This window comes from Heterodontus francisci, chromosome 18 (genome assembly GCF_036365525.1).
Source record: "Heterodontus francisci isolate sHetFra1 chromosome 18, sHetFra1.hap1, whole genome shotgun sequence".
NCBI classification, from domain to species: domain Eukaryota; kingdom Metazoa; phylum Chordata; class Chondrichthyes; order Heterodontiformes; family Heterodontidae; genus Heterodontus; species Heterodontus francisci.
In genome coordinates this window covers 74,803,084-74,828,967 of record NC_090388.1, presented here as the reverse complement: position 1 = coordinate 74,828,967, position 25,884 = coordinate 74,803,084, and the positions used below count along the sequence as shown (strand labels likewise).

The 25,884-nt window shown below is 43.8% G+C and overlaps 1 protein-coding gene across 10 annotated transcripts in view; it reads left to right on the top strand.

The window, feature by feature from the left end:
* nrcama (neuronal cell adhesion molecule a) overlaps positions 1–25,884 on the top strand; it is a 475,148-nt gene that overhangs the window by 46,612 nt on the left and 402,652 nt on the right. The window contains exon 1 of one of the 10 annotated variants that reach the window (XM_068050996.1): positions 16,633–16,705. The exons of 8 other annotated variants lie outside the window; for them this stretch is intronic. The gene's annotated coding sequence lies outside the window, so the exon portion shown is untranslated. Of the gene's footprint in view, positions 1–16,632; positions 16,710–25,884 lie in introns of those variants that run through there. One more of the 10 variants, XM_068050992.1, reaches the window with a different exon arrangement.

Genomic DNA, 25,884 nt, shown 5'->3' with positions numbered 1-25,884 from the left:
TTATTCTTTAAGTTTGATACTATCTTTAACTTTTTTTTAGTTAGCCACAGATGGTGGGTCCTCCGCTCGGAATTTTTCTTTCTCGTTGGAATGTATCTATGTATTCTGAATGTATTCTGAAATAGTTCCTTAAATGTCTGCCACTGAATCTCTATTGATCTATTCTTTAACCTACTTTGCCAGTTCATTTCAGCTCTGCTTTCAAGCCCTCATAATTGTCCTGATTTAAGTTTAAAATACTAGTCTTAGACCCACTCTTCTCTCCCTCAAACTGAAAGTAAAATTCAGTCATATGATTGTTGCTGTCGAGAGGCACCTTCACTATGAGGTCATGGATTAATCCTATCTTGTTGCACAATACCAGGTCTAGTGTAGCTGCTCTCTGGCTCCAGAACATGCTGTTCGAAGAAACTATCCTGAAAACATTCTATGAGCTACTCATCTAGACTACCTTTGCACATCTGACTTTTCCAGCCTGTATGTAGATTAAAATCCCCCACGATTATCACTGTACCTTTCTGACAAGCGCCCATTATTTCTTCCTTTTATACCCTGTCCTACCATGTGGTTACTGTTCGGGGCCTATACACCACTCCCACGAGTGACTTCTTGCCTTTATCATTTCTCATCTCAACCCATTCCACTTCTACATCCTGGTTTCCTGAACTTGGGTCATCCCTCTGTATTGTGCTAATACCATCATTAATTAACAGAGCCATCTTTCCACCTTTTTCCTAACTTCCTAAGATTTCTAAATGTCCTTTATCCTTCAATATTCAGGTCCCAATCTATGCCATCCTGCAGCCATGTCTCTGTAATGGCTGTCAGATCGTACTTATTTATTTCTGTTTGCGCTCTCAGTTCATCTGTTTTGTTTTGAATGCTTTGTGCATTCAGATACAGAGCCTTTAGTTTTGTCCTTTTTTTTATTATTTTTGTAGCCTGGTCTGCTGACTTCTAATTACTGTCCCTTCCTTTTATCTTTATCTTTTCCCATATTAATACCTTCCTCTCTTGCCTTGTCTCTACTCTTTGATTTACCACATCTTCCCAAATTTGATCTCTTGCTCACACTATTTAGTTTAAAACCCTCTCTACTTCCCTAGTTATGTGGCTTGCTAGAACACTGGTCCCAGGACAGTTCAGGTGTCGACCGTCCCAACGGTGCAGCCACCACTTTCCTCAGTTTTGCTGCCAGTGCCCCATGAACCTGAACCCACTTCTACCACATCAATCTTTGAGCCACGCATTCATTTCTCTAATTTTATTTGCCCTGCTCCAATTTGTACGTGGCTCAGGTAATAATCCAGAGATTATTACCTTTTGAGGTTCTGCTTAATTTGGTGCCTAGCTCCTTGTACTGACAGTGCAGAACGTCTTTCCTTGTCCTGTCTATTTCATTGGTACCTACATGGACCATGACAGCTGGATCCTCCCCCCCTCCCACTGGAAGTTCCTCTCTAGTCCTGAGCAGATGTCCTGAACTATGGCAACGGGCAGGCAACACAGCCTTCTAGACTCTCGCTGTTTGCTGCAGAGAACAGTGTCAAACCCCATCACCTATACTCTTCCCCTACTACCACTACTTTCCTTTTTGCTCCCCTCTGCTTGAACAGCTTCCTGTACCATGGTGCCATGCTCAGTCTGCTCATACACACAACAGCCCTTGCTCTTGTCCACAGGAGCTGCAAGAAACTTGTTGCTCAATTTCAAGGGCGGTGGCTGCTCCACTCCCACCTTCTTGATCCCCCTGCCTGGCTCGCTGTCGCATCCTCCTGTCCCTGACCACTGACAAGGGCGGCGCAGTGGTTAGCACCGCAGCCTCACAGCTCCAGCGACCTGGGTTCAATTCTGGGTACTACCTGTGTGGAGTTTGCAAGTTCTCCCTGTGTCTGCGTGCGTTTTTTCCGGGTGCTCCGGTTTCCTCCCACAAGCCAAAAGACTTGCAGGTTGGTAGGTAAATTGGCCATTATAAATTGCCCCTAGTATAGGTAGGTGGTAGGGAAATATAGGGACAGGTGGGGATGTGGTAGGAATGTGGGATTAGTGTAGGATTTGTATAAATGGGTGGTTGATGGTTGGTACAGACTCGGTGGGCCGAAGGGCCTGTTTCAGTGCTGTATCTCTAAAACTAAAAACAGATGACCCTATCCAAAGGGGGTGTGGCTGCCTCTAACAAAGTGTCCAGTTAGCTTTCCCCCTCCCTGATGTATCACAATGTCTGCAGCTCGGCCTCCAGCTGAATGACTCTGATCATGACAGGAAGCTCGGAAAAGCTGGAGGGTGCCTCTGTTAATTAATGATGGTATTAGCACAATAGAGAGGGATGACCTAAGTTCAGGAAACCAGGATGTAGAAGCGGTTTGGGTCGAGATGAAAAATGATCAAATGACTCAAATTACATTTCAAGAAACAATTCAAAATGTTCAACAAACATAAATTCTATTTTATTTTTGAAAAAACTAAACTCTGGAGGGAAGATCCATCTGTGGCTTGCCAAAGACTTTAAGGATGCTATTAGATTAAAAGAAGAGGTTTATAATGTTGTAAAGAATTGTAGTAAGCCTGAGGATTGGGGGTGTATTAAAAACTAGCAAAGGGCTGACGAGGAAAAAAAAAACAATGAGAGTAAACTAGCCTGGAGCATAAAAACAGACTGTAAGAGCTTTTACAAGTATATAAAAAGGAAGAGAGTAGCTAAATGAAGCAGGGACCAGAGAAATTATGGGAAATGAGGAAATGGCAGAGACATTGAAAAATATTTTGTCTGGCTTCACAGTAGAAGACACCAGTTACATACCAGAAATAGGGGGTGACTTCGGGGCTAATAGGAGTGAAGAAATTAAGGAAATGACTATCAGCAGAGAAAAAGGACTGGAGAAAAATAAGTGACTAAAATCTGACACATTCTCTGATGGCTTACATCATAGGGTTCTAAAAGATATAGCTGCAGAGATTGTGGATGTGCTGATTATGATTTTCCAAATTCCTTTAATTCTAGAACCGTGCTAGCGGACTGCAAGTTAGGAAATGTAACATTTCTATTGAAGAAAAGAGGGGGAGAGAAAACTGGGAACTGTAGCCCAGTTAGCCTGACATCAGTCGTTGGGAAAGTGATGGAATCTATTATTAAGGAAGTCTTAACCATGTACTTACAAGTCATAGTATGATTAGATCAAGTCAACATGGTTTTACAAATGTGAAATCATGTTTGACAAATTTTAGTTTTTTGAGCATGTAACTAGTCCGGTAGATAAAGGAGAACTAGTTAGTGTTGTCTACTTGGATTTCCAAAAGGCATTCGATAAGGTGCTGCACAAAAGGTTAATACACAAGACAAGGCTTATGGAGTTGGGGGTGATCTATTGGCATGGATAGAAGATTGGTTAACAGACAGGAAGCAAAAAGTAGGGATAGACCAGGCATTTTGAAGTTGGCAGGCAATGTCTAATGAAGTGCCACAAGAGTCAGTACTGGGGCGTCTGCTATTTACAATCTATATTAATGGCTTAGACGAAGAGACAGAGTGTAATGTATTTAAGTTTGCTAATGAAACAAGGCTAGGTGGGAATGCAAGCTGTGAGGAGGACACAGAGGCTGCAAAGAGTTATAGGCAGATTAAATGAGTGGTAGATAGAGTATAATGTGGGAAAATGTGAGGTTTTCACTTTTGGTAGTAAGAACAGAAAAGCAGAATATTTTTTAAAAGGCGTGAAACTTGTAAATGTTCATGTTCAGACAGATATGGGTGGTACAAGGAGCACAACGTTAGCATGCAGGTATAGCAAGCAATTAGGAAGACAAATGGCATGTTGGCTTTTATTGCAAAGGACTGGAGTCCAAGAATCAAAAGGTCTTGCTACAATTGTACAGGGCGTTGGTGAGACCACACCTGGAGTACTGTGTGCAGTTTTGGTTTCCATATTTGAGGAAGGATATACTTGCATTGGAGGTGGTACAATGAAGGTTCAGGAGATTGGTCCCTGGGATGAAAGTGTTGTCCTATGCTAACAGGCTGAGTAAATTGAGTCTATACGCTCTAGAGTTTAGAAGAATGAGAGGTGATCTCATTGAAACATACAAGATTCTGAAGGGACTTGACAGGGTGGACACTGAGGGGTTGTTCCCCTGGCTGGGGAATCTAGGACATGGGGGGGGCAAGAGGGGCACAGTTTCAGGATAAGGGGCTGATCATTTAGGACTGAGATGAGGAGAAATTTCTTCACTCAAAGGGTTGTGAATCTTTGGAATTCTTTTGTGAATGCTCCATCGTTGAATACATTTAAAGCTCTGAGATACAGACAGTTCTTTGGGTCTCGGAATTCAAGGGATCTGGGCAGTGGGCCCAAGATCAGCCATGATAGTATTGAATGACAGAGCAGCCTCAAGGCGCTGTATGGTCTGAACTTGTTCTTCTAGCTTGTTTGCAGTACTCTGCCAAGAAAGAGCTGAAAGAGCTTATATTTATATAGTGTCTTGCATGACCTCCAGATGTACCAAAGCACTTGACAGTCAATTATATACTCTTGAGGTGGGAAATGCGGCGGTGAATTTGTACGCGACATGATCCCGCAAACTGAAATGAAATAAATGACCAGATAATCTCTTTTTTTTTTTATTGACGCTGATTTGAGGGATAACTATTGACCAAGACATTGGGGAGAACTCTCCTCCTCATCTTAAAAATAGTGCCATGGGATTTTTATACCCAACTAAGAGGGGAGACACGACCTCTGTTTAACATTGCATTTGAAAGGCTGCATCTCCGACTGTACAGCACTGACTCAGTACAGCACTGGCGTGTCACCCTTTTTTCTTTTCCCTGGAGTGGGAATTGAAGCCACAGTCTTATGATGCAATGTTCTCTGTACCTGGCTGTCAACTGGTTCCGAAGAATTTCTTCTTCTTGCTTTCCACCCTCCCACCAATCCCCAGCTCTTTACTGGCAGATATCACATTCTCTGCTCAGCACTTCCAGATTGTTGTAAAAACCCATTTAGTTCACTAATATCTTTCAGGGAAGGAAATATACTGTCCTTACTGGGTTTGGCCCACATCTGATTCCAGCCCCACAGGATTGTGGTTGACTCTTAACTGCCCTCTGAAATGGCCTAGCAAGGCACTCTGTTGTATCAAACCGGTGCTGAAAAGTTGAATAAGAATAAAGCCGGACAGACCACCCGGCATCAACCGAGGCACTGAAAACTACAAAGGTACATCCTGCCCAGTCAACCTGCAAAGTTCTCCTCACTAATGTCTGGGACGTTGTGCCAAAATTGGGAGAGTTGTCCCACTGGTCAAGCAACAACTTGGCATAGTCATACTCACCACATCATACCTTGCATGCAATGTACCAGACTTCTCCATCACCATCCCTGGGTATGTCATGTCCCCCTGTCCCAGAGGTTGCAGTACAGTGGTATACCATCGCGAGAAGTGGCCCTGGGAGTCGTCAATATTGACTCCGGACACCATTGAGGATACCCTCCAATGTGTTGTGTGGCACTACCCCCATACTAAATGGGATTGACTCGGAACAGATCAAGCGACTCCAAGTTGGGCATCCATGAGGTGCTGTGGGCTGTGAGCAGCGGCAGAATTGCATTCATCTGGGACCTCGTGGCCTGGCATATCCCTCACTCGACCATTACCATCAAGACAAGGGACCTACCCTGGTTGAATGAAGAGTGCAGGAGGGCATGCCTAAACATGAGGTGCCAACTTGGTGAAGCTCCAACACAGGACACATGCATGCTAAACAGCAGAAGCAGCATTCTATAGAGCGAGCAAGCAATCCCACACCCAACAAATCCGATCTAAGCTCTGCAGTCCTGCCACACCCCCTCCTGAATGGTGGTGGGCAATTAACTGGAGGAGGAGGCTCCAAAAATATCCCCATCCTCAATGATGGGGGAGCCCAGCACATCAGTGCAAGAGACAAGGCTAAAGCATTTGTGACCATCTTCAGCCAGAAGTGCTGAGTGGATGATCCATCTTGACCTCCTCCTGGGATCCCCAGCATCACATATGTCAGTCTTCAACCAATTTGATTCACTCCACGTGATATCAAGAAATGGCTGAAGGCACTGAATGCAGAAAAGGCTGTGGGACCAGACAGCATCTGGGCTGTAGTACTGAAGACTTGTGCTCCAGAACTAGCTGTGCCCCTAGCCAAGCTGTTCCAGTACAGCTACAACACTGGCATCTACTTGATTAAGCAAAATTGCTCAGGTATGCCCTGTTCCCAAATAGCAGGACAACTCCAAACAGACAAATTACTGCCACATCAGTCTACTTTCAATCAGCACAGTGATGGAAGGTGTTGTTGCTGCTATCAAGCGGCACTTACTCAGCAAATAACCTGCAAACCCAGAAAATGCCGGTGCTCAGTTTGGGGTCTGCCAGGGCCACTTGGCTCCAGACCTCATTACAGCCTTGGTTCAAACATGGACAAAAGATCTAAATTCCAGGGGTGAGGTGAGAGTGACTGCCCTTGACATCAAGGCAGCATTTGACTGACCGAGTGTGGCATCAAGGAGCCCTGGCAATATTGAAGTCAATGGGAATCGGGGAAAAGTCTCCACAGGTTGGGATCCTACCTTGCACAAAGGAAGATGTTTGTGGTTGTCGGAGGCCAAACATCTCAGTCCCAGGACATCGCTGCAGAGTTCTTCAGGGCAGTGTCCTAGGCCCAACCATCCGAAGCTGCTGCTTCAATTATCTCTGTTATAAGGTCAGAGTATGAATGTTTGCTGCTGATTGCATGATGTTCAGTACTATTTGCAATTCCTCAGATACCAAAGCAGTCACTGCCCACATGCAGCAAAACCTGGACAACTTTTAGGCTTGGGATGATATGTGGCACGAATGTCATTTGCCACTTAAGTGCCAGGTGATGACCATCTCCAACAAGAGAGAATCTAATAATCACGAATTCCCCCACCACCAACGTCCTTGGGGTCACCATGGACCAGAAACTTAACTGAACCAGCCATATAAATGCTGTGGCTACAAAAGCAGGTCAGAGGCTGGGGATCCTGCGGCGAGTAACTCACCTCCTGACTCCCCAAAGCCTGTCCACCATCGACGAGGCACAAGTCAGGAGTGTGGTGGAATACACTCCAGTTGCCTGGAGGAGTGTAGCTTCAGCAACACTCAACACCATCCAGGACAAAGCTCCTGCTTGATTGGCACCCCCTTCACTAAAGGCCTGCTACCCGATCCGAACCCGACGGGACTTGACGACGTGTCGGATTTGGGTCAGGTTGCACATCTGGGTCCGGCATTCGGGGTTGGGTCGGGCCGGATTAGACATGCTCTATCACCACCTCAGGTAAGTGACTCTAATGTTAAGTTACTTTTTGGACTTTAAAGGTGTTTTTTTTTTAAAGTTCTTTTAAGCTTGTGCAGGTAAGAAACAAAGTTTTAAAAAAAAAAACAGAAGGTAGGTTAACTGATAGTCAGGTGCGGGAAAAAATGGAAGGACTTGGACCGGATCGGGCTCGGGGTCAGATGGGGTTCTGTTGGGCTCGGGTCGGGTATGATTTGCAGACCTGAGCAGACCTTTACCCTTTATCACCTTTAAGCATTCACTCCCAGTACACAGAGGCAGCAGTGTGTACCAGCTACAAGATGCATTGCAGCAACGCCCCGATCCTCCTTCGACAGCACCTTCCAAAGCCATGATCTCTACCATCCAGAACAACAAGGGCAGCAGGTTAATGGGAACACCACCACCTGCAAGTTCCCCTCCAAGTCACACACCATCCTGACTTGGAACTGTATCGCCGTTCCTTCACAGTCGCTGGGTTAAAATCCTGGAACTCCCTGATAGCACTGTGGGTGTACCTACACTAGATGGATGGCAGCTCACCACCACCTTCTCAAGGGCAATTAGGGATGGGCAGTATATGTTGGCCTTGGCAGTGATGCCCACACCCCACAAATGAATAACAAGAAAGTGTTTGCAGAAATGAAGGTCTCTGGAATATTTTGCAACTCATTAACAAGCCAGTTAATATTAGCAGGCCATGATTTGTTTTGTTTTTAAAAGAAAGCAGCAGTACATTGGAGTTATGCACAAAATTTCATTGGCTTCAAGTCATTGCACTCCTTTTTCTACAAAGGGTTTTGTTCTGGGTAGTGTTTGGTGATGTGAAAAGAATGCACTGCCTGTAAGTTTGTTTGATCCCCCACTCTGAGCTGGCAGTCATCAGTTGATTTAAAGGAAGACGCTCCAACATTTAAATGGTCGAATAAAGGACATCTTGTCACAGCAGCGAACTATGCTGCACCTGGCCTTCAAAACATGCCACTAGAAGTAGACTGGGCCAAGAACATCTTAATTGACTTCATTGATCAGCTCCTACAGCTGGACCAAGCTCCTAATAACTTAATTAAGAGACATTGATGCACTGCTGATAATTGAAGCATTGATGAAAATTTTAGATTCCTCCTGGTATCAGCATCTTGAGTTTTTAGACTTCCCCTTCTGTCTGACTGCAGGTGCAACAGTTTTAAAAGGGCAAGTGCCCTCCACATCAAGGGTTTGGCAAACAGTGGACAACAGTGAAAATGTGTTACTTTTGGACTTGACGTTCATGCCTTTTGAAGTAGTTTATATTGCAGCGTTGCTCACTTGAAACAAACAAAATGTAGTTTGCAAAATTTCTTTCAGGACTTCATTCCCTGAATGATATTTTTGGAAATCTGCATTGGTAAGCGATTATTTTCATGCCCGTTTTCCGGCCTCTTCATCCACCTGTTGACCTGGTGAGATAACAGGATTAGATTTCTTTTGAAGATGTTACTTGTAGCATAGATAAATGAGAATCCGTGGATGTGGTGTATTTAGATTTTCAAAAGGCATTTGATAAAGATCCACACAGGAGGTTAGTAAACAAAATGAGAGCACAAGGGATTGGGAGTAATATACTGGTATGGATCAAGAATTGGTTAACAGACAGAAAATAGAAATAAATGGGTCATTCTCAGGATGGCAGGTTGTTACTAGTCGGGTACCGCAAGGATCTGTGCTTGGGCCACAACTGTTCACAATCTACATAAATGATTTGGATGTGGGCACCAAATGTAATATTTCCAAATTTGCTGATGACAAAACTAGGTGGGAATATAAGTTGTGAGGCGGATTCAAGGAGGCTTCAAGGGGACTTGGGCAGGCTAAGTGAGTGGGCAAGAACATGGCAGATGTTTGGTAGAAAAAAACAGAAAGGCAGAGTATTTTTTAAATGGTGAGAGGTTGGGAAGTGTTAATGTTGAAAGGGACCTGGGTGTCCTTGTTCATGAGTCACTAAAAGCTAGTATGCAGGTGCAACAAGCAGGAAGGCAAATGTTGGCCTTCATCACAAAGGGATTTGAGTACAGGAGTCATAGAGATACAGCATTGCAACAGGCCCTTTGGCCCACTAAGTCTGTGCCAACTAACAACCACCCATTCATACTAATCCTACATTAGTCCCATATTCCCGACCACACCCCCACCACCCACTGACACTGGGGGCAATTTACAATGGCCAATTTACCTATCAACCTGCAAGTCTTTGGCTGTGGGAGGAAACCAGAGCACCCAGCGAAAACCCACGTGGTCACGGAGAACTTGCAAACTCTACACAGGCAGTACACAGAACCGAACCCAGGTCACTGGAGCTGTGAGGCTGCGGTGCTAACCACTGCCCCACTGTGCCGCCCAAAGAGTAAAGAGGTCTTGCTGCAATTGTATTGATCCTTAGTGAGACTGCACCTGGAGTATTGTGTATAGTTTTGGTCGTCTCATCTAAGGAAGGATATACTTACCATAGAGGGAGTGCAACAGAGGTTCATCAGACTAATCCCTGGGATGGCGGGATTGTCTTATGAGGAGAGATTGCAGAAACTGGGCCTGTATTCTCTAGAGTTTTGAAGAATAAGAGGTGATCGCATTAAAACTTTAAAAATTCTTACAGGCATGACAGGGTGGATATAGATAGGATGTTTCTGGGATGGAACATTTAAGCTATGAAGAGAGGTTGGATAGGCTTGGGTTGTTTTCACTGGAGCAGAGAAGACTGAAGGGTGACCCTGATCGAGGTGTACAAGATTATGAGTGGCATGGACAGGGTGGATAGGGAGCAGCTGTTCCCCTTAGTTGAAGGGTCAGTTATGAGGGGACACAAGTTTAAGGTGAGGGGCAGGAGGTTTAAGGGGGATTTGAAGAAGAACCTTTTTACCCAGAGGGTGGTGATGGTCTGGAATGCCCTGCCTAGGAGGGTGGTAGAGGCGGGTTGCCTCACATCCTTTAAAAAGTACCTGGATGAGCACTTGGCATGTCATAACATTCAAGGCTATGGGCCAAGTGCTGGCAAATGGGATTAGGCAGACAGGTCAGGTATCTTTAATGCATCGGTGCAGACTTGATGGGCCGAAGGGCCTCTTCTGCACTGTATTATTCTGCGATTCTATGTTTCTCTGGCTGGTGAGTCTAGAACCAGGGAACCTCGTCTCAGAAAAAGGGGCAGGCCACTTAAGACTGAGATGAGGAAAAATTTCTTTTCTCGGGGGTGGTAATTCTTTGGAATTCTCTACCCCAGAGGGCTGTGGAAACTCAATCATTGAGTACATTCAAGACCAAAATCAATAGCTTCCTGGATACTAATGACATCAAGGGAGATGGGACAGTGTGGGAAAGTGACATTGAGATAGATGATCAGCCATGATCTAATTAAATGGCCTACTCCTGTCTGTTCCCACGCTCCCAATATACTGCCTACACTCACCATGTACGGCATACATGAAGGTGGCTGTTTGGGAAAAGTATTCTGAGGGAACAACTATGTTCAAGTTTTAACTTTCAATAGTTCAGTCCCTCTTACAAATCTCCCATCTTGAATGCTGTGACTGGACCAGTCTCCCCAAACCGATTGTCTCATTGATACATTGTCAGATGATAATTGCAAAGGGAAGGCTAAGCTGTTTCTCCAGGGCTTCCTCTGGTCTTCTGCCAAAATTGCAATAGTGATTTGGAGAACCATTGTGAAAATGAGACCCCAGTTTCTCTCCGTTGTAAATTGGCAGATTAACATGAAGTACAGACACTTACTGGAATAAAGGAATCTATATAAGTGATCGTGCTGCATCAGTACACCCCCACCTGTTCAACTTCCCCCCCTCCCAACAGTTAACATATTCAGGAAGGAAGGGAATAGTAATGAGACAATGGGGGCGAAACCTGGTCACTATCAATACGAGAATCAGCTGCAGATTCTCATTCCATGACTACAAGTGCTACATTAACCATGAGCAGCACAGGCTTGGTCATACACAATTTCATAGAGCTTTCAGCCTCCAGAGGGTGTAATACTGTGGTAAATTTTCAACTCTCTGAAAAGTGGAACAAATGTTTTAAAGCTACACAGGACATGTAGAGTACTGAACAACATAGAGTCAGATAAGCAACGAAGCTTAGGCTGGAGTTAGAATATTGTAACCAGTTTATCAATGATGTGGAGGGGGTTGGGAAGAAATGTACTAGGATAAGAGGCTTAGTTTTTAGAGGAAATGAGTGAAATGGAGGCTTTTTACTCTTGGAATACATGACATTAGCAGGAGGTTTGAAAGTGGTGTTCCAAACGAGCTTTGATAAGGTAAACTGGAAAAACTATTGGCTGTTGAGGCGATAACTAGATGGGGCATAAATTTTAGGTTATCACTAAAAGATCAGAGGGTGAAATGAGAAGGAAATTTAATTTTACACAAATTGTTGGGACAGAATGACCTACCAGAAACAGCAGTGGAAGCAGAATCCATCAAAGGGAGATGGATATGTGTTTGAACAATTTAAAAGGATATGGGGACAGTATAGGACAGGAGAATGTGAGTAAAGGGAGAGCTCATTCAGAGAGAAGGGCAGGCACCACGGACCAAATGGCCTCTGATTCTAAGCAGAATTTTAATTTCAATGGTCCCTGTTCATCTGAATTGGGGAATTTTTTTTATCTGTAGTAATTTTAAATAAGGAGCTGGTGAATTCTGGTGTAGTTATTATTGAAAATGTAACTTTTTTCCTTTTTTTAAAAAAAAGAGATACACATCTGCATACATGACTCATTGTTTGTTGGGGCCATTACTGCTCCCCTTTTGAGGTAATCAATCTGATTTTTTTTCTGTTGTCCATTTTCTTGTTTTGGTCCAAAGTGCAAAAGTAGGACACCTGTTGTAATAGATTGATTGGGTGAAACTTCTCGGTTTCGTTTCCAATATTTGCAAATGTTCAAGTTATATAAGAAAGATTGGGGCGGGGGACGGAATTCAAAATAGATACAATAGAGAGCTATATTGAGTCAAAATGTTAAGGGGCTTAGGAAAGCATCATCCGTGCTTTAGCCGTCTTTCAAATGAGATCCCATTGCACCATTCGTGCCCTGGTACAGGATTCACACAAGGTTAGTGTGCAAGTACAGCAAGTGATTAGAAAGGCAAATGGAATGTTTATTGCAAAGGGAATATAAAAGTAGGAAGTTTTGCTACAGCTGTACAGGGCCTTAGTGAGACCACATCTGGAGTACTGTTTGCAGTTTTGGTCTCCTTACTTAAAGGATATAGTTGCATTAGAAGCAGTTCAGAGCAGGTTCATTCAACTGATTCCAGGGATGAAGGGCTTATCTTGTGAGGGAAGGTTGAACAGGTTGGGCCTTTATCCATTGGCGTTTACAAGATTGAGAGGTGATCTTATTGAAGCATATAAGATCCTGAGGGACTTGACAGGGTGGATGCTGGAAGGATGTTTCCACTTATGGGCAAGACTAGAACTAGGAGAATTAAAAATAAGGGATCTCCCATTTAAGATGGAGATGAGAAATATTTTTCTCTGAGGGTCATTTAGTATTTGGAATTTGCTTTCTCAGAGAGCAGTAGAGGCTGGGTCATTGAATATATTCAAGGCTGAGTTAGACAGATTTTTGATCGACAAGGGAATCAAATGTTCTGGGAGGCAGACAGGAAAGTGGAGTTCAGGCTACTCAGATCAGCCATGATCTTATCAAATGGTGGAGCAGGCTCGAGGGGCTGAATGGCCTACTCCTGCTCCTAGTTCGTATGTTTGTTGGTAGGAGCAGGGACATTTGCCCTGGTGTCCTGGTCAATATTAAGCAGGTACGGTAGCATAGTGGTTATGTTATTAGACAAGTAATCCAGAAGCCTGGACTAATAATCCAGATGCTTCAGTTCCGATCCCACCATGGCAGCTGGGGAATTTAAATTCATTAAATTGTAATGCAAAGCTAATCTCAATAATGGTGACCATGAAACTACCAGATGGTCATTTAAAAACCCATCTGGTTCACTCATGTTCTTTAAGGAAGGAAATATGCCATCCTTACCCATTCCGGCTTACATATGACTCCAAGCCAACCACAATGTAGATGATTCTTAATTCCCCTCCAAAATGGCCTAACGAGCCACTCAATTGTATCAAACTGGTACAAAAATGTCTAAAGAATAAAACTGGATGGACCACCTGGCATGAAGCCTCCCACCTAACAGCATTATGGGAGTACTTTGACCTCACTGACTACGAGCGGTTCAAGAATGTAACTCGCCACCAACTTCTCAAGGGCAATTAGGGATGGGCAATAAATGCTGGCCTTGTCAGCGACGCTCATATCCCATGACAGAATTTTTAAAAAAAACCCTTAACCAACATCACTAAATATACATGATTTGGTCATTGATATTGCTGTTTGTGGGAGCTTGCTGTGCCTAAATTGCCACATTTCCTCCATTACAACAGTGACTTCAAAAGTACTTCATTGGCTGAAGGTGTTTTGGGACATCCTGAGGTTATGAAAGGCAGAATGTAATTGCAGGTTTTTTATTGAACCATCATGTAGTCTCAGGGCCAGCACCTCAGAGTCTGGAAGGTTCCCCTGGTCGACCAGCATTAAACAAATAGGCATTCAGTAGACGTATGCTGCCCTCAACTGCACTGCAGCTACACGCGTTCTGTTCCTCAGTCCCCACCTCGCCCTGCACTCCCCATGACTAAAACGGTTGAGCTTGCACCAGGGATGATGTGGCAGCCTCTGATCAGGCTGGAGGGTGTGGAAGGAGTTGTGTTTTTTTTTTAAACAGAGGAAGCTGCTTGTCCCCATTCTGTTGGCCATAATGCGCTTTTGTCATGGCGATAGTTGGTAGCATTGTGCAGATTGGTTAGTGGTCTGCTGGTGAGGAACCTCTGGTATATCTTTGGTGCGGGAAAGTGGCATTGAGCTAGATGATCAGCCATGATGTAATTGAATGGTGGAGCAGGCTCGACGGGCGGAATGGCCTACTACTCTTTCTATGTTTCTATGTTCCTAAGAGGCAGTTGTGGATTTTCTCGAGCAGGACCGGCATTTGCCTTGAGGGCCTCTACATTTTACTGGACAATGATATGATTGCCTAGATTTCTTTTCACTGCATTCACTTGGTGGCCCCACAGAATTGTGTGGACCTAACACTGCCCCTTTTCCCAAGGAGATGCTGCAATATGACACCTGATGTTAGGAGGACCTATATTCAAGAGAATTGGTAACCATTCAATATTTGTTGGTGTCATAGTCCCTGTTATTTGTCTCATTGTTTGATTTAATTGTACATCAACTAGATTTGTGTGGGAAGAGTTCAATGACACAGGAGGGCAATATCCTCCAACTCTGTAATGGAGAGCTACAAATGAGCTGAGCAATGTTTACACATGAGTGCCCCGAGTTGAGCCAGCAGACTTGTGTAGATGGCGGTTTCTGCCCTTGATATTTGAGGCCACCTCAGTGAGCTGATCCTTGTAGGCAAGTGTGTGGTCCAGAGTCACTCCTAGATACGCTTGCTTTGGATCAGGTGCCAACCAATCTCCATCCAAAATGATGATGAGCTCTTGTGAAACTTTGGCATGATTTCAGGTGGAAACCTAATGCTGCTGGTCTTCGACACGTTTCCAGTGACGAGTGAAAGGACAGGATTGGATGATTGTCAAACTTGAACTGCACTGGGGAGAAGGATGTTGCTGTGTAGGAGACTGGAAGGGGTTATACACTGACCTTTTCACTTGCATGACTTAGTTTCCTCCTTTTAAGACTGCATGAGAATCAATATGTGGAGTCTCAAAACTGATCCTTGTGGGCTTGGCTGTTGTAGGGACAATGTGCTGTAAATTGCTGAATGGTGCTTTCAAGATTTGTGAGAGAAATGCCCTAAAATGTGTATAAAAGGGAGTTCAGCAGTTGAACTGAATGCTGGGGAAAGGCTTTTAGCAAACACAAATTGTCAACTAGTTTAAACCATCACCCAGACTTTTTGGCCATAAAGTCTTTGAAGCTAAGATCGATTTTAAATAATTATAGCTATAAAGCTTCTAGGTTAATTGCACTAGAAAGGTTTGTGTTTATACTATGGACATTTATTACTAGTGTAAAGCCCCATTATTCCTAGCAGGCCTCTGGCGGAACACCTAATGGAACGTGAACTTGTTGCGTTCCTCTATTTGTGTGGATGAAGCCTCTTGACAAATGTAAGATCAGTAGGAGGGGTCGTAAAACTTGCAGTCATAGTCAGTCACTGGTGGCACAATCCATGGTCCAGCGACTGAGAGCCACAGGACTGCACATTTATCAGGTTTGATTGGCAGAAGGGTAGGTGGGTGGGAGTGCACGAAGCTTTCTGGCACCAGTGTCATCCTGATTGGGTTATGTGTATGTCAGGGGTCCTCCCTTTAAAATTAAGTTATAATAATAGGGTTCTGCACCCCTCAAGTTGGCTAGCGCTGGATAAGCAGCAGTTAGTTGTAATAGCTGTAGAAGACAGCCTTGTATTAATCTGTTTCTGCAGAAACTGTCTGTCTTTTTAGGAGGAGCAGTCTTTCTGTTCCTTCAATTTGGTTCTTTGTTCTGTAAGAACTTTTACCCAGCAGGTGCAGAAGTTCGGCTTTATAGGTACAGCCAAAGAGTAAACCAGTTAGAATGGGAGGCTGTACTAGCCAGTTGCAGGCAGAGAAGGAAGTGCAACTTAACTTTAAGTACTGAAGGTGGGAGTGAAGCCTGCTTAGGTATGGTATAATAACTTCTGCTATTGAAAAGTGACTGGAAGTACTGTGGAGTGTTTTTGGAGGTGGTGTGGTGAATTCCAGGATTTAGCAGGAAGTGCTGCTGCATTCTCACAGGGAGGGCAGAGGATCTGGTGAACCATCCACACAAAGCCTGTAACATGGAGGCTGCAGTTGCAGTGCCTCTGAGTCTGCAACATGACGAGGAGCAGGGTGTGAGGCTTGCATCGTTGGAATGTGTTTGAGGGTGAGGAGGAGTATCTGGATGTTAAGCCAGAGTCCTGAATGGGAGGGGAGGGGCTGCTGTTGGGATGTGGTGCATTGAGAGGTTGGTGGAGCAGAGGGTAGGAGATGTCATACAAAGATGCATTTGCTGACCTAGAATACCCATGTGAAGTCATTTAAACTTCTTGTGGCACAACTACAGGGTCCTTGGGGCCAGACTCTGGGAATGCACTCGCCTTCCAGGAGAGGAGCGGACCTGTGGGAGGAACCTGGAGCGGGAAGCAGTTAAATAAAGCCCAAGGATCGTGGTCTACAGTACTTGCCTGTCCGCTGCTGTGGACAGGAGTCCAGGTGTGCCTGAGTTTGAAAAATAGTGAACAGTGTCATCACAGGAAAGCTGTAAGGTGATTGGTTGGTGAGTAACTGCTGTTCGGGAATATTTGTAAAAAGCTGGGTTAGTACACTGTTAGAGTGCGTGTGTAAATAGTTACAAATTAGAAAAAATGTTAACATTAAAATTTATGAAACTACCTTACAATTAAAGCACACAAGCAGAAGGGAAAAGCTGGTGTGTCTACTGTTTTTTTTTATTTTAAAGCAGTAAGGTTTATTACTGAGGTAACATTTTAGTATTGGTAGGGTATATTAATAGTGGGAAGGTAGATTGGTTTTGGTAAGTGGACATCACAGGAAAGCAGGTGGGTGATTGGCTGGTTGAGACTTCGGAGCTACAAACAGTAAGAGAGGGAGAGAGCGGCGAGGCACAGGCAGTGAGTTGGAGTATCTGGTGGGTATTTTACTACTTTTTCTTTTTTCTGCTGATTTTTTACTTTTTCACCTACATTTATGTCTAAGTAGAAGCTGAAATGCCAGTAGTCGGTAGGTGGTTCATTTTATTTATAACCATTTTATTGTGTTTATTTAACTTCCAATTTTGGTGCAGTAAATGAATAACTTGAGGCAAGGCAGGGCTGCTCACACCCGTTGAATGAGCATCCTGTGCCATGTGGGGTCTCCAGGACCCTGCCCATCTCCTGGGCAACTACATGTGCAGAAAGTGCCACAAAATGCAATAACCCAAGCGCCGAATCTTGGAACTCGAGCAGCTGGAGTCACTGAGGTGCATTTGCGAGGATGAGATATGTGGATAGCTCGTTTCGGGAGGTGGTCACCCCGTAGCTTAAAAGAGTGCAGGCAGAGAGGGGGTGGGTGGCTGCTAGACAGACCAGAAGGACAAGGAAGGTTGTGCGGGAGTCCCCAGAGGGCATCCCACTTTCCAACCAGTATTCAGTCCTGAGTACCAATGGAAGAGAGGGTTCCTCTGGAGAGTGCAGAGAGAGTCATGACCAGAGTACCATGGGTGGCTCAGCTGTGCAGGGAGGGAGGATAAAAGACAGAAGAGCAAAAATGGAAGGGGATTCAATAGTTAGGGGAACAGACAGGCATTTCTGTGATCGCAGACGTGATTCCAGGATGGTATGTTGCCTCCCTGGTGCAAGGGTCATGGATATCACTTAACAGCTACAGAGCATTCTGGAGGGTGAGTGTGCACAGCCAGAGGTCATGGTCCACATTGATACCGACAATATGGATAGAAAAAGGGATAAGATCTTGCAGGCTAAGTTTAGAGAGTTCGGAAAGAAATTAGCAAGCAGGACCTCAAAGATAGTAAGCTCCGGATTACTCCCAGGACCATGTGTTAGTGAGTATAGAAATAGGAGAATACACCAGATGAATGCTTGGCTGGAGAGATGGTGCAGGGCTTTAGATTTCTGAGGCATTGGGACCAGTTCTGGGGAAGGTGGGACCTGTACAAGCTGGGCGGTCTACACTTGAACAAGACTGGGATGAATATCCTTGAAGGAAAGTTTGCTAGTATTGTTGGAGATGGTTTAAACTAGTTTGGCAGGGGAATGGGAACCTGAGGGCAGTTTCAGATAGAACAAATTCAGGGCAGGGAATGGGAGGCATAAAATTAGTGAGTGACTCTGAAGGACAGAAGAAGCAAAGGTTTAAAAAGTGTACAGCACAGGAATTTGAGAGTGTTAAAAGATATTTATTTAAATGCAAGGAGTATTACAAATCTGATGAGCTGAGGGCCCAGATAGACACATGGCAGCATGATATCATTGCTATAACAAAACTTGGCTTAAAGAGGGGAAAAAATGGCAGCTCAACATCCCTGGATTTAGAGTTTTCAGGTGGGATAGAGAGGGGGATAAAAAAGGAGAGGGTGTAGCATTATTGGTTCAAGAATCAATTACAGTTGTGAGGAGGGAAATATGCTAAATATCAAATGAGGCCATATGGGTTGAGCTCAGAAATAAAAAAAGGAGCAGTCACACTACTAGGAGTGTACTATAGACCCCAAATAGTGAGAGGGAGATAGAAGAACAAATATGTAAGCAAATTCCTGAGTGCAAAAATAATAGGGAACTAATAGTTGGGGATTTGAACTACCCTAATATCAACTGGGATACAAACAGTGTGAAGGGCACACAATGCCTGAACTGTATTCGAGAGATTTTTTTTTAGCTAGCACATAACAAGCCCAATGAGAGGGGGCGCAATTCTAGATTTACTCTTGGGAAATGAAACTGAACAAGTGAAAGAAGTAGCAGTGGGTGACCATTTTGGAAATAGTGATCCTAATACAGTTAGATTTGGCATTATTATGGAAAAGGACAAGGATAGAACAGGAGTAAAAGTTCTAAATTGGGGAAAGGCAAATTTTGCGAAGTTGAGAGGTGATCTGGCGAAAGTGGACTGGATACAGCTACTTGAAGGAAAATCAGTGGCAAACCAGTGGGAAACATTCAAAAGCGAGATTCTACAGACACAGTGTAGACATGTCCCCACAAAGAAAAAGGGTGGTACTGCCAATCTAGAGCCCCCTGATTATCTAGAAGTATACAGGGTAAAATAAGGCAGAAAAAGAAAGCTGATGACAATCACAAAGAACTTTTACTTCAGCCCTGCACTTTCTATACTCTGAGGCTTTCTAAAGTACAAAAGGAAATTAAGAAAGCAAAGAGAGGACATGAAAAAATGTTGGCAAGTAAAATCAAGGAAAACCCAAAGGTGTGTTATCAGTACATTAAGAGCAAGGGGATAACTAAGGAAAGGCTAGGGCCTGTCCGATTGTACAAGGAAACTTATGCGTGGGTGCAGAAGTGTGGGCAGGGTTCTTAATGAGTTTTTTGTCTCTATCTTCACAAAGGAGCGGGTTGATGCAGACATTGTAGTTAAAGAGGAGGAGTGTGAAATATTAGATATGATGAGCATAGTGAGAGAGGAAGTACTAGAGGGTCTGGCATCCTTGAAGGTGGATAAATCATCAGGGCCAGATGAATTGTATCCCAGGCTGTTAAAGGAAGCCAGGGAGGAAATAGTGGATGCTCTGAGGATCATCTTCAAATCCTCACTAGATACAGGCAAGCTACCAGAGGATTGGAGGTCTGCAAACATTGTACTGTTGTTTAAAAAGGTTGTGAGGGATAGGCCAAATAATTATAGGCCAGTCAGCCTGACCTTGGTGGTGGGCAAATTATTAGAATCAATTCTGAGAGATAGGATAAACTGCCACTTAGGAAGGCACGGATTAATTAGGGATAGTCAGCATGGATTTATTGAGGGAAGGTCGTGTCTTACTAACTTCTTGAATTTTTTGAGGAAGTAACAAGGAGGATTGAGCAGGGTAGTGCAGTGGATGTTGTCTACATGGATTTTAGTAAGGCATTTGACAAGGTCCCACATGGCAGACTGGTCCGAAAAGTAAAAGCCCGTTGGATACAGGGGAATTGGATCCAACCTTGGCTCAGTGACAGGAAACAAAGGATAATGGTCAGCGGATGTTTTTGCGAATGGAAGGCAGTTTCCAGTCGCTTTCCACAGGGCTCAGTGTTGGGCCTCTTGCTGTTTGTGGTATATATTATCATCAATGATTAATGATATTAGATGTGGGAGGCATGATTGGGAAATTTGCAGATCACACAAAAATTGGCCATGTAGTTGATAGTGAAGAGGATAGCTGTCAACTCCAGAATGATATCAATGGTTTGGTTGAGTGGGTGGAAAAGTGACAAATGGAATTCAATCCAGAGAAATGTGAGGTAATGCATTTTGTGAGGCCAAACAAAGCGAGGGAACACAAAAAATGGAAGGATATTGAGAGGGGTAGAGGAAGTGAGAGACATTGTGTGCATGTCCATAGGTCCTTGAAGGTGGTAGGACAGGTAGATAGTGGTGAAGAAGGCATATGGAATGCTTTCCTATATTGGCAGAGGTATAAAGTACAAAAACAGGGATGTAATGCTGGAACTGTATAAAATGATGGTTAGGCCACAGCTGGAGTATTGTGTACAGTCTGGTCACCACATTACAGAAAGGACATAATTGCTCTGGAGAGAGTACAGAGGAGATTTACAAAAATGTTGCCAGGGCTTGAAGGTTGCAGGTATGAAGAAAGATTGGATAGGCTAGAGTTGTTTTCCTTAGAACAGAGGAGGCTGAGGGGTGACTTTAATTGAGGTGTACAAAATTATAAGGGGCCTAGTTAGAGCAGACAGGAAGGACCTGTTTCCCCTCGTGGAGAGATCAGTTACTGGGGGCACAGATTTCAGGTGATTGGTAGAAGGATTAGAGGGGACATGAGGAAAATCGTTTTCACCCAGAGGGTGGTGGGTGTCTGGAATGCACTGCCTGGATTGGTGGTGGAGGCAGAAAACCTCAACTCATTTAAAAGGTACCTGGACTTGCACCTGAAGTGCTGTGACCTGCAAGGCTACAGAGTGGGTGCTGGAAGGTGGGATTAGATTGGGCGACTAGTTTTTTAAGCCAGTGCAGACATGATGGGCTGAATGGCCTCTTTCTGTGCCATTACTTTTCTGTGGTTCTTCTACAGTTCTAATTGACCTCTATGGTTACTTGGTCCCATTCCATTCCCGGGGTGGTCCTTGAGGGCTTCCTGCTTTCCTCCCACCCCTGGGGAAACATGGCCCCTCTTTCTGTCCATCACTAAAGTCTCCATTGCCACAACCGTGAACCTGGGAGCCGTCTCTTTGCCCTGATGTTTCATTTTCCTTCAGAATTGCACCAATAGCATTCAGCAACAGCTTCCTGTGATTCAGTGCAGCTTCCCTGTCTTCAGCATGTGCTCACTGGCTCCTGCCGAGTGCTCAGGCAGCTAGCAACAGGGATCCCACTCAGATCAGCAGTGCAATCATTTAAATGAGGTGGCAGCATAAATTTTGCATGCTGCTTACCTCCATAGAAATCGTAAATCGTGACCCTCGTGCTCAAAAAGAAAAACTGCGGTGGCCAATTTCTAGCCTTCATTTTCCCTTCAGATTTGTATTGAAGAAAACAGAGCAGATTTTCTGATTAATTAAGGCCAATACACTGGTGTGAAGTGAATGTAACCAATCACAGAAATGGGCCAAGGTCTGTTAGGCCTGTTTTCTACACATTTAGTCTCCCATCTAACAGTGTGATGGTGTTGGAAATACCTGCCTGTTTGTTGTATGAAAATTAGGCTCAATAACATCACTTTGAACCCTTGTATATTAAATAGATGTACAGGGCTACTGTTTAAGGAATAGATTGCAGTATGATTTGTAGCATCATTTTGTAGCTATTTAAAAATATAATTTTTTTTTGTTTGCTTCTACCAAGTTGATCATGAGGCTTAATGCCAAGTGTTCTGGCACAGTTGTGTTTTGGTACAGAACATTGGTACAATGGGTATCTGAATGAGAACCCCACTGTTGCTGCTTGCTGGACAAAGATGAGAAGTTGTTTTAGAGGGATGCCAAAGATGGTCCAGCTTTCAGTAATGCCATGCTGTCCCGCCCTGCCTCCATTCCAGCAACATTTTCAGGTGGAGGTACAGCCATGTAGCACTTTTTTTTTTTTTTACGATCTCTATGTCCCATAGCACTTTACAACCAACGGGGTTCTTTTGAAGTGTAGTCACTGTTGTAATGTAAAAAACGCAGCAGTCAATTTGCACGTAGCAAGTTCCCGCCAACAGTAATGCGATAATGAGCAGGTAATCTATTTGTCATGTTGGTTGAAGGATTAATATTGGCCAGGATACCTGGGAGAACTCCCCTGCTCTTCTTTGCAATAGTGCCATGCGATCTTTTATATCTAACTGAGGGTAGATGGGGCTTTGTTCTAACACATCAACGGAAGGGCAGCACCTCTGGCAATGCTGCACTCCTTCAGTAATCTGTCACGAGCCATTCCTTTGGTCTGCTTTCTTCTGCTTTGTGGAACTTTCCACCACTTTCCCACAGCTACGTTGCAGTCAACCACTCAGCTGCCTTTTGTCTGTGATGCTCTGTGTGAAGCAAAGGAACACGGTAATTTTATGAATATTTCTAATTTAAGTGGTGAGTCCAGGGGTCTGAATCTATCTGCTTTCGAGCTGCTGTGCCAAACACTTTAGTGGTGATGACCCTTCATCAGAACTGTCAAAGGAGAACAGGCGAGGGGCTCTGAAGACAGCACCCCTCAAAATGTTTACCTTTCTTCTTCCAAGTGCTGATGGGCCAGATGTGCAATTGCTGCATTCGCCCCCACCCCACCACTACCACCACCGCCACCCAGAGTCAGATTTCTAGCAATTGCATTTCTAAAATTCTTTTCATCTCTAACTGTTCCGTTCTGTTCCATTCTGCCAGGGTAAGTGCATTTGCCAATTCCTGTTGAGCTGTTGATGACAACTATATTTGGGAAAAATTAAATGAAGCGTGCAAGTAATTGAAATTTGCATTCATGAAATCAAGATCTCCTTCATGTACAGAGCAGAAAGCGGGCCAAAGAGCGGAAAAAATATTTCAACAGCTGCAGCTTCTCCTACTGTTCTCAACTCCAGTGGGATGTATTCCGAGAGGTTTCATCACATGACTTCCTGCCTCTAGCTACCCTGCCGAATCAAACAGCCGTCTTCACCCCATTTGCAATATTTTAATTAAGAAATAAAAGTGCTCAAAGAAAACACATCAACTTTATTTTAATGTCCCTATTATATGTCTCCTGCACTGCTCGAGGCAGTGTGCAAGTGTTTAATCTTTAATTTCTGGCATCTCCCAGACCATCCTGAAAGATTGGCAACTCCACTCTATGTTGCTTGGCTGAGTGCCTTTTAATGTACAGTCTTTAACAATTGAATGTTGAGGGGTGATTTTGTGCAGTTTCTTTCAGCACATTCTCGATATGTGTTAGATACCGTTCAGATTAACAGATAGAAAATGCTGCAACTATTGTGGAACTCTACCTTGGTGTTAAGGTAGGACATAGATCAAATTGATCTGTGGAGGTTCTGAATGTGTCCCACATCATCTGGTTATCTTCTGCTTATCCATTTTCCTATCTACTTGTATTCTTTTGCTCTACTAATTCAGAGGCAGGAACACGAGAATTATTAGCAAAACTACATTAGGCCCAACAAGCCTATTTAATTTTGATAGCTCTCAACCTCACCTGTCTGCCTGGTCACTATAATCCCTCAATCTCTCTAATCCAATTAGTGTCTGTTTCAATAGACTGCCTTGTTAACTCTTAGGAACATTTTCACCCAAAAGGAGACAATCGTCCTATTTCATGGCAATTGTCTGGGATGCCATACAGACGAATACTGAATTTGTGTGTGTGGGCAAGGGGAGGGGAAATGAGCAAAAAGATATTTTGTGTGTGAATAATTTGAGATCCGCCATCTATCATTGTGTGTGGCTTTGTACTTTTCAGTGGTTGAGGGGACTTTGTTGGCCACATTTTGAATATGATGCATTGATCTCCTGTTTCCATGGAGCTAAAGGCTGTCAGTAGTATGATCGATGATTGCCCTTGTTTGTTTAGAACTGAGTGCTTTGGACATGTACCCAAATTCAAACAAACACATAATCGGGGAGTTGCTGAGCTTTCCTGAGTTTTTCTAAGTACTTGCAAAGCAGACTTTCTGTGGCCCGGCTATAACCAGTTCAAATCAGTGCTCAATTTTCGGGTAATTGGTGGCCATGTAGACAGTCAGTTGCAGACTTTTTAAAAATTATTCCAGTGCTCTCCTGGCCAGTTTGGCATCTTATCCCTGCATAAAACTCATCTAAAACATTGCTGCCCATAACCTAACTTGCACCAGGTTTCATTTGCCCATCACTGCTGTGCTCGCTAACCTAAGTTGGTTACTGGTTCACCAATGCCTCAGTTAAAATTCTCATTCTTGCGATCACATCCATCCATAGTCTCCCTATCTCAGCTGTCTTGGCTCACGCCCTAAACCTCCCCATCTAAGACCTTCCTTAAAAGTCACTTCCTTGACTAGCCTCTGGTCATTTGTCCTAATGTTTCCTACATGCTTTCTCCTATTCTCATTATTATGTAAGAGATTCAACACGAGCGATTCCAATGCTACTGAAAGTGCTGACTCTTCGAATGATGTGCTTCCATACATAACAGAAGCACTCTTGATCCCCTCTTCATCTCATGGACTTTAGCAGGTGAGCTTTGGAAAGTGGTCACTTGCTGTCCAAAATGGCAATTTCTAGCAGAATGTGACCAGTAATTGTGGCCACCGTCCCCCATAGACCAACGGACAATCCTGTCACCTTCCGGGCCTGTAGTTCAGCTATTGAATTGCTAAACTGCACTTAACCTTTAAGGACCTTCTATAATGTACCTGCAATCTCAAAATGATTGTCTTGCTGTCTTGTAACATGTCTTAAAAGGTTTAATTTAAAAGAATTTGGCACTTTATGAAATGTCATAACACAACAATCAAAAAAAATCACTTTGGAAAGTAATGCTACAACATGGACAGACTGGACTAATTTGCTGATCATTGCAGTGTAGTTTCACCAGTTAGTATCAGCTGTAATACTATACCCCTAAGAGACCTTCCACTTTCTAGATTCAATTTAGAAAAGAGACCTTCCATTCTTATGAAAAATCCTTTCAGGTCAGTGGTATAATGTATCAGATAAATGTTTTAGCATTTGTTTCCTTGAAGCAATAGGAAAGTAATTATTTTTTTTGCTGGATCAGATCAAACTGTTTAGCACGTGAATTTGACACATTTCACTCGATTTGTGAAGCCGTTATTTTTTTGGTTTCCTCCTCATCTCTGCACGAGGGTAAGTTCCCCAACATGCAGGAACAACCCTGTGGAGCGAGTTCTGCAAACAGGATCGAAAATTGACTTAGTGGTAGGAGGCAGAGCGTGATGGTCGAGGGTTGTTTTTGCGATTGGAAGCCTGTGACCAGTGATGTACCACAGGGATTGGTGCTGGGACCCTTGCTGTTTGTAGTGTACGTTAATGACGTGAATATAGGAGGTATGATCAGCAAGTTTGCAGATGACACTAATATTGGTGGTGTCGTAAATAGTGAGGAGGAAAGCCTTAGATTACAGGACAATATAAATGGGCTGGAAAAATGGTCAGAGCAGTGGCAAATGGAATGTAATCCTGCGAAGTGTGAGATGATGCATTTTGGGAGGACTAACAAGGCAAGGGAATATACAATGGATGGTAGGACCCTAGGAAGTACAGAGGGTCAGAGGGATCTTGGTGTACTTGTCCATAGATCAC